The following is a 9,350-nucleotide window of genomic DNA, read 5'->3' on the forward strand; positions in this document are numbered from 1 at the left end:
GCTCTATGCTGACAGCTCAGAGCCTGGAGTCTGCTTTGGATTCTGTGTCTCCCTCTTTCTCTGCCCCTTCCCTGTTCATGTGCTGTCTCTCTCTGTCTCAAAAATAAATAAACATTAAAAAAAAAAAAAGGAAAAATCTAAAATGTGCCATGAACTTAATAACAAAGTTTCAAAATACAGGAACAAAAACTGATCAATTTAAAAGCTAAATAGATAAAACTATAATAGGAAATTTCAACATTCCTCTCAATAATCAATAGAACAAGTGGACAGAAAATAAGAACATATATGAAGAGTCAAACAACACTATCAAGTCAATAAACATCTGTAGAACGTTCCACCCCAAAACTGCAGCATGCACATTCTTTACAAACACATACAAATGTTTTCAAAATAATTCATAGGCTGGCCTATAAAATATATCTCAAAAAATTTTAAATAATAGAAATTATATAAAGTATGTTTTCTAAACACAATGAATTAATCAATAAATAATCAGAAAAAATCTTAAAAAATCACCTAAATTTAGAAATTCAGCAACATGATTTTAAATGACCCATGGATCAAAGGATAAAACAAGAGAGGAGAATTATAAAATACTTTTAACTGAATGATAACGACAACTCAACATGAATTAAGATTTGGAGATGAATCTAAAGCAACACTTAAAGGGAATTTTGTAGTTTTAAATGCTTATGTTATCAAAGTCAGTAGGTGTAAAAGAAATTATCTAAGCTTCCACCTTAAGAACCTGGAAAAAAGAAGAGTAAATTAAACCCAGTATAATTGAATTTTAAAAAGGTATAAAATTATAATAGTGTATTTAGTAATATATGTTCATATACGTCCACTTCTAGTGGTATATTAAATTCTTGCAGTTTCACTTTCATTTAACTAACATTTATCATGTGTTAAATGATATGCGCAGCCTTTGCCAAAGGCTAAGAAAATATGCATGAATAAGTATCAACCCCTGCCTTTAAATACATTATTTGAAGACACGCACACACTCCACAGAGACAGACAAGGAAACAATTCACAACAGGAGTATGGCTAGATGCCAAGGCAGTCAGAGAAGAGGATGATAAAAGTTCTCCTTTACCTCATTCCTTTGCTTCAGTTAGAGTTACAGGTAGAACAGCACCTGATATGGGTCATAAAGAATGAAGAATCTGTGCACACTGTTCCTTCTCATTAGATTTGGCACCAGGGGCGCCTGGGTGGCTCAGCTGGTTAAGCATCCGACTTTGGCTCAGGTCATTATCTCACAGTCTGTGAATTCGAACCCCGCGTCAGGCTCTGTGCCAACAGCTCAGAGCCTGGAGCCTGATTCAGTGCCTGTGTCTCCCTCTCTCTCTGCCCCTCCCCCACTCGCACCTGTCTCTCTCTCAAAAATAAAATAAAAACATAAAAAATTTTTTTAAAAAAAGAAGATTTGGGTCCATAGTAGATTTGAGGAGAAAAGGATCAACAGCACATTTTGGGAATTAAAAATAGAATAGTGATGTTGCTAAATTGGTGAGTGGGATTTGGGGATTAGGCAGACCATTGGGGACAGGAGTCTAAGGAAGGAGTTAAAAGGCCAGTGATGGAGGTCATATAATTTCAATATACTTTTCAGAAATGTATTATTTATTTCTCTGACCCACCATTCTCATCATAGCCAAAACCAAATCTTGGAGATTCTGAATTCATGAAATCAAAGATGACAAAGAAAAATCTATAGTCATGTATAAACCAACAAAATAAAGGAGTAGATATGCTATTATATTGAATTTAGTTCTGAAAAAGTAATCTATTTTAGCATTCTTTTCCCTAATATATTGTTTAGACAGTTTTAGGGGCGCCTGGGTGGCTCAGTCAGTTAAGCGTCCGACTTCGGCTCAGGTCATGATCTCACGGTCCGTGGGTTCGAGCCCCGCGTCGGGCTCTGTGCTGACAGCTCAGAGCCTGGAGCCTGTTTCAGATTCTGTGTCTCCTTCTCTCTGTGACCCTCCCCCGTTCATGCTCTGTCTCTGTCTCAAAAATAAATAAACGTTAAAAAATAATTAAAAAAAAAAGATAGACAGTTTTAACAATATTTGAACATTCTATCTATTGAAATACTTCTTCAATTTAAGGGCTAGTCAAGCCCTGGAACATTTTAATACCCAAGAAATTGACCACGTTAGTAGGTACACATGCTATTGTATAAATGGTAGACTTGAGATTTGCCTCTGTCTGTGGCATTCCTCATCCAAGACAACAGACTACAGGTTTCTGCTCCTGTAGTTATCAATTGGGGATATTTTTTAAATTATTGATTCTCAGGATCTAAAAAACAAATTGAGACTCTCAGGAAAGAAATTTTTATTACTGCCTTGTAGGAAGTCCAGACATGCCAGTTTAATTTCTCAAAATTTATGTATCTATTACAAACAGGGACAGCAACTAACTAATTTTATAGACCTATTAACTTGACCTTTGAAATATTTTCCTACTAATCAAATGTGAACAAAATTATATGCCCTTATTTAGTTAATTCAAAAATCAAAAAATGAATTCTCAGGCACAAAATTTTCTTTATTAAAATCAAAATGGTCATTAAAACTGAGACTGAAGGGGCCATTTAACAATGACAATTGCCTGGTTCCAGGCAATCATTTTCATTTTAAGATAATCCCCTGAAGCATTTTAATCCCTAAAAAAAAAAAAAATACACCTCCACTTAAAGAATTTTATGAGGAGTTCTCATCTGTAACATGTTTCTCTTTTGTCAAAATATGCTTGTTAAAGCTGAATGTGACTGTGGAGTTTGGGGAGCAGGTTTATTTCCATTCAGTCTGACTGGGTCAAAGTTCATGACGGTGAAAATACCTTGAGTTTCTAATTGTTTGCTTCCTAATCCAGGATGAAGTCAGTCCAGTTTTGCTTTCTCTTCTATTGCTGGAGAGCAATCTGCTGCATGAGCATGACGAACATCACCATCACAGTGGAGAAAGGAATACCCCTTCTGCATAAGCACCAATGCCACTTGGTGTGTGGACTACTGCTACACCTGGGCAGGAACTCACTCCTGCTGGAAGTGAGGGTACTGAGGATCTGTACAAGGCAGGCTTCATTAATTCCCAATTTATCAATATTTTGTCTCTCCTCAACAATAGCCATGAATCGCTTAGCCAACTTCTCTGCATTGTGATTAAGGTTAATTACCATGATACCATTTCAATGTCTAGGTTTGGATTTAATTTGGGTAAAACAAATTTGGGACAGCTCATATTGATGTAAATGAATGCTTCAGTGATGTGCCAATTCTGCATTTTAAAAGAGTATTTTTCTGCTAGCTTTACCTATTGAGAGATAAACATGGGCATGAATACATATCTATATTTGATCATGGAATATGATCAATACTCTCAAACAGCCAAATGCAATAATTAAAAGGCATACCTTTGTAACAGGTATAGTACCAAAATGTCTTTAAAGCCAAATAAAAACACAAACACCCAATTAGAAGATTCATTTTATTGCTCTACCTTTAACACAAATGCCAGCAAGCAGCCTGAAAATAATCAATCCCTGTAGATAAGAACCAAAAGGAATCAGCAAACCTACTCCCTTTATGCTGGTGAGGAAATCAAGGCATAAGGGCATTAAACCATTTGTCTACATTCTCTACAGCTTCTTCACAATTGGCCAGTTTTCAGTGAACATGTTTCTTCTTTGCCATTTTTCTGTTGCATCTGGCTGTACAGGGGTCCAATAAACTGAAATTTAAGGTGGCTGCATTTTAATGAATATGCTTTATGTGATAGTAAAAATTTGATCAATGAAATTTAACTCACTGCACTTTAGGTGGGATAGAGACCTTGTGGCCAGCCTGGGAAAGGAATTAACCAGCAACCTCTTCTCTCCCTTAAAGCCAATTATTTTCTCATTGGGCAAGTAGAAGAGTGAAACATACTTGGCTTGAGTTAAATGTATTGAGATTGAAACTATGTCATTTACTTTTGGATTAAGAACCATGCAAATACAAAGAATTTAAGGCAGTGGCAAGGAAAAACTTAAAAAGCAATAGAAGGTCCAAAATCCAATATGAGACTTCACTCATATTTCAGGCAAACATGAATAATTCAGCATATGACTCTTATTCCTCTTTTAAATATACATAGAAAAGAGTGATGGAAATATCTTTATAAGCAATTAAACTGAAGTGTTATATGTTTTTATCTGTCATTAACATAGCTTCAGATTACTAAGTACAAAAAGAAAAATCTTTATATTCCAAGGTCATATTTCTTTATTCCTTTATCTCTACATGCTTTTATGCCATACAAATTTAAAGTTTTATAGAACTTTACAAATATTAAACATGTGGGTATTATCATGGTGGGGAGGAAGGAAACAGTCATATTTTCTATAACATTTCCAGGACAGTTTAGAAAAGTGGTATAACATGCATTTTTTAAAATAAGGTCATGTTTCCTGTGCTTAAGGATCCTACAACCTGGTCTTCAGAGGACAAATATTAGAATAAGCAGTATTAAATCCCTCTTTTTTTGAGAGAGAGAGAGAGAGAGAGAGAGAGAGAGAGAGAGAGAGAGAGAGAATCCCAAGCAGCCTCCACACTCAGTGTGGAGGCAGATGCAGGGCTTAGTCCCATGACCCTGGGATCATGACCTGAGCCAAAATCAAGAGTTAAATGCTCAACTGACTGAGTTACACAGGCACCCCAAAATCCCTGTCTCATTTTGACTAAGCCAAAAGGAAACTTCCAGAATTATAATCTAACTCTCTCCTTCCTAAACTCCTCAGGCTCTAGTGTACAAGAACCCAGGCAGGCCCAACATTCAGAAAATATGTTCCTCCAAGGAGCTGATGTATGACGTGGTTAGAGTGCCTAGCTGTGCTCGCCATGTAGACTCCCTGTGTATGTACCCAGTAGCCACTGCGTATCACTGTGGCAAGTGAGACACCAACACTGACTACACCGTGTGAAACCTGGGGCCCAACTACTGCTCCTTCAGTGAAATGAAAGAATAAAGAGCAGTAGACATTTGGGACAGCCTACCCTTGTCCTAAAGGACCAAGATATCCCAAACTCTGTGTACGTCCATGTGCCCAGGCTAAAAAACCACTGCAGGCCAAGGGATCATCAGGCCCCTGATCCCTGCTGTCCAGGCAGAGGAGGAGCTCCAGGATTGGAGAGTGCCTGGCACCACTCATCCCTGTATTCTTAGGTGTGGGCTCAGTCAGTTTCATTCCACTTGAATTCCAGGGCTTTAAGTTGTTTCCCATATTCAACGGATTTAGAGGTCCCTAGAGAAACTCTATGATTTTATAAATGAGAAAACCTAGACTTGGAAGAAAGAGCTCTCAAGATGACTGGGTAGGAAAACTAAATCTCGTATGAGATGTACAGCGTGCAAGGGGAGGGCCAGTATTGTTTTAGTGTCCTAAAGCCAGTACCTAACCATTTAAATATTAAGGGGAGATTCAGGAAGACAGGGAGACTGAGCCAAGACTGCCCACTTCATCACTGGTCCTTGGAGGTGGTAACATCAGTTCCACTTTGCCTGTGTTTTTCTGGCAAAGAAGTTTTTGCTGATCTGTGAGGGTAGGAGAAGAGTAGAGGGAGGTAGTGCTGGGAAACAGGCCATGCATTCAGAATGTGAAGCCTAAAAAACCACATCTTAACAATTTTTTTAAGTTTATTTACTTATTTTGAGAGACACAAAGACAGAGCAAAGTGGGGAGGGCAGAGAGAGGAGGGAGAATCAAAAGCAGGCTCTGCACTGTCAGCACAGAGCCTGATGCGGGGCTCAAACCCATGAACCATGAGATTATGACTTGAGCCTAAACCAACAAACAGTCGGGCACTTAACTGAGCCACCCAGGCACCCCAAAAATCTTTATTTCCAATTTGAATTACTAACCCAGACCAAGAACTATTAGTTTGGGTCTGTAGAAATTCAATTACAAAACCAATGGATATATTTTCCTGAGTTGTTCCCCTAAACGTGTTTTACCACTTAAAAAAAAATTTGATTGAGAACTTCCAGCCTCCTGCAAAACTGCCTCTTGGGCAATAAGAGTTGCTTGTTGCTGTGTCATCTGGATCAGAATCCTCCTCCTTGGTGGGATGGGAACCCTGAAGTACATGTGATAGCACTTTAGGCAACTTGACAGTTTTTGTTTGTTTCAAATTTTTATTTAAATTCCAGTTAGCTAACATATAGTGTAACATTAGTTTCAGGAGTAGAAATTAGTGATTCATCACTTACATACAATACCCAGTGCTCATCCCAACAAGTGCCCTCCTTAATACCCATCATCCATTTAGCCCATCCCCCACCCACCTCCCTCTATCAAACCTCAGTTTGTTCTCTACCATTAAGAGTCTGTTTCATGGTTTGCCTCTCTCTTTTTTCTCCACTATGTTCATCTATTTTATTTATTAAATTCCACATTTGAGTGAAATATGCCATTTGTCTTTCTCTGACTTACTTCACTTAGCACAATACACTCTAGTTCTATACATGTCATTGCAAATGGCAAGATTTCATTCTTTTTGGTGACTAATATTCCATTGTGTGTGTATGTGTGTGTGTGTGTGTGTGTGTGTATGTGTATATATACATATATATACATATGTATATATACATACATATATACATATATATACATATGTACGTATATATGTGTATGTATGTACACACGCCACTTCTTTTTCCATTCATCGGTAGATGGACATTTGTGCTCTTTCCATAATTTGGGTATTAATGATAATGAAGCTATAAACAACAGGGTACATATGCCCCTTTGAATCAGTATTTTTATATCCTCTGGGTAAATACCTAGAAGTGCAAATGCTGTATCATAGGATAGTTCTATTTTTAACTTTTTGAGGAACCTCCATACTGTCTTCCAGAGTGGCTGCACTAGTTTGCATTTCCACCAAGAGTGTAAAAGGGTTCTCCTTTCTCCACATCTTTGCCAACATCTGCTGTTTCCTGTGTTGTGAATTTTAGCCATTCTGACAGGTGTGAGGTGGTATCTCATTGTGGTTTTGATTTGTATTTCCTTGGTGATGAGTGATGTTGAGCATCTTTTCATGTATCTGTTGGCCATCTGGATGTCTTCTTTGGAAAATGTCTATTCATGTCTTCTGCCCATTTCTTAACTGGATTATTTGTTTTTTAGGTGGTGAGTTTGTTAAGTTCTTTATAAAATTTGGATACTAACCCTTTATCAGATACATCATTTGCAAGTATCTTCTCCCATCCCAAAAGGTTACCATTTGGTTTTGTTGATTATTTCCTTTGCTGTGCAGACGGTTTTTATTTTGATGAAGTCCCAATAGTTCATTTTAGCTTTTGTTTCCCTTGCCTCCAGAGACATGTCTAGTAAGAAGTTGCTATGGTCAAGGTCAAAGAGATTGCTGACAGGCTAGTAACTTATTTGCCAATTATCTGTTCAGAGAAATAGTTCCCTTCAAAAGAGTTGGGAGTCCACAGAGATTAGCTATATTTTCTGGGCTCTCTACATTTGCTTTATCACTTGACTACCTGTTCTCCCAAATCTATGATCTTTCAAAAGGGTACACACTGAAAATGCCTCATGACTTAAATTACTTTAAAAAATATTAACTTTTATTAGCTGAATGTTAAAACATACAGAAAAAAATTTTTAAATGTTATCTACCAAAGGTACAACTTTAGATTTTTCGACATTCTTGAGCCACTTATTCATGACACATTCATGTAGACTTTCATAATACTAGTGGGAATATTATTAGGAATCAAATGTGTCTATAAATATAACCTGCACTCATTGCTCCCTTGGAAATATCAATAACAATTTTGCTGGATTTTTGTGGTCTTTTTTCCCTAAAATATATCTACCAAAATTGCTTCAATGAAACTTTTTTAAGAAAGAAGTCATCATTTTCTTAAAATATCTCTGTTGCTTCTCACCCCCTGTCTACATTAAAACTGACTTATTCTCAGAAAGCTCTTAACTTATTTTTCTGCAGCTCAGGCTCAGTGGAAGTCTTCCTTATAACCTTTGGAATCTAGTTAAGTACTAGCACTCATAACCTGGAACTAATATAACACTGTGTATCAACTATACTTCAATTTAAAATAATAATAATAATAATAATAATAATAATAATAATAATAACAATAAAGAACTAGAGCTAATATATTTTTCAGCACATGGATATCAAGGATTATTTTTCACAGTAGATGCAGAAAAAACATTGACAAAACTCAACAACCTTTCATGATAAAAACTCTCAATGAATTGGGTATAGAAGGAATTTACATTAACATAATAAGGGTCATATGACAAGTCCACAGTTTACTCATATTCAGTGAGAAAGACTTAAAGCTCTTTTTCTAATATCAGGAACAAGGCAAGGATGCATACTTTCATGACTTCCATTAAACATAGTACTAGAAGTGCTGGCCAGAAATATCAGGCAAGAAAAAAATTTTTAAATCATCCAAATCAAATGCTAATTACACTGGTATCTAAAATTTAAAAAAAAACAGATATAAATCAGAATGAAGAAGTAAAATTGTCTCTCTTTGCAGATGTCATGATCTTTTATATAGAAAGTCCTAAAGACTCCATCCTAAAACTGTTAGAAATAATAAACAAATTTAGTAAGATTTCATAATACAAAATCAATATACAAAAATCAGTTGCATTTCTATATACTAAAAACAAAATATCTGAAAAAGAAACAAAGAAAACAATCTCATTCACAATAGCATCAAAAATGATACAATACTTATGAATAAATTTAACCAAGGAAATGAAACACCTGTACAATGAAAACTATAAAATATTGATGAAAGAAATTAACAACACAAATAAATGGAAAGATACCCAATGTTCATGGATCAGAAAAATTAATGTTAAAATGTCCATGCTATTCAAAGTCATATAAAGATTCAATGTAACCCCTATCAAAATTCAATGGCATTTTTTTATAAAAATAAGGAAAAAACTCTGAAATTCATATGGAACCACAAAAGATCCCGAACAGCCAAAGATATCCAGGGAAATAAAAATAAAGCTAGACACATCATACTTCCTGATTTCAACTATACCACAAAAGCTATAGTAATTAAAATAGTATGATACTAGCATAAAAACAGATAGAGAATCAAGAGCCCAGAAATAAACCTATGCATATATAGTCAAGGACAAGGGACACAAGAATATTAATGGGGATATTCGCATGCAGAAGAATGAAAATGGACTTGTATTTTGCACCACTCATAAGAATTAACACAAAATGAATTAAAGGCTTAAATGTAAGACCTGAATCCTAAAATTCCTAGAAGAAAAAATATGGG

At 35.9% G+C, this 9,350-nt stretch overlaps 1 pseudogene; it reads left to right on the top strand.

Moving 5' to 3' along the window:
* The first annotated feature begins 2,890 nt into the window (after positions 1-2,890).
* Positions 2,891-5,022, top strand: LOC122200328 (annotated as a pseudogene).
* Positions 5,023-9,350: the final 4,328 nt, after the last annotated feature.

The sequence above is a fragment of the Panthera leo genome, chromosome D1 (genome assembly GCF_018350215.1).
Source record: "Panthera leo isolate Ple1 chromosome D1, P.leo_Ple1_pat1.1, whole genome shotgun sequence".
NCBI classification, from domain to species: domain Eukaryota; kingdom Metazoa; phylum Chordata; class Mammalia; order Carnivora; family Felidae; genus Panthera; species Panthera leo.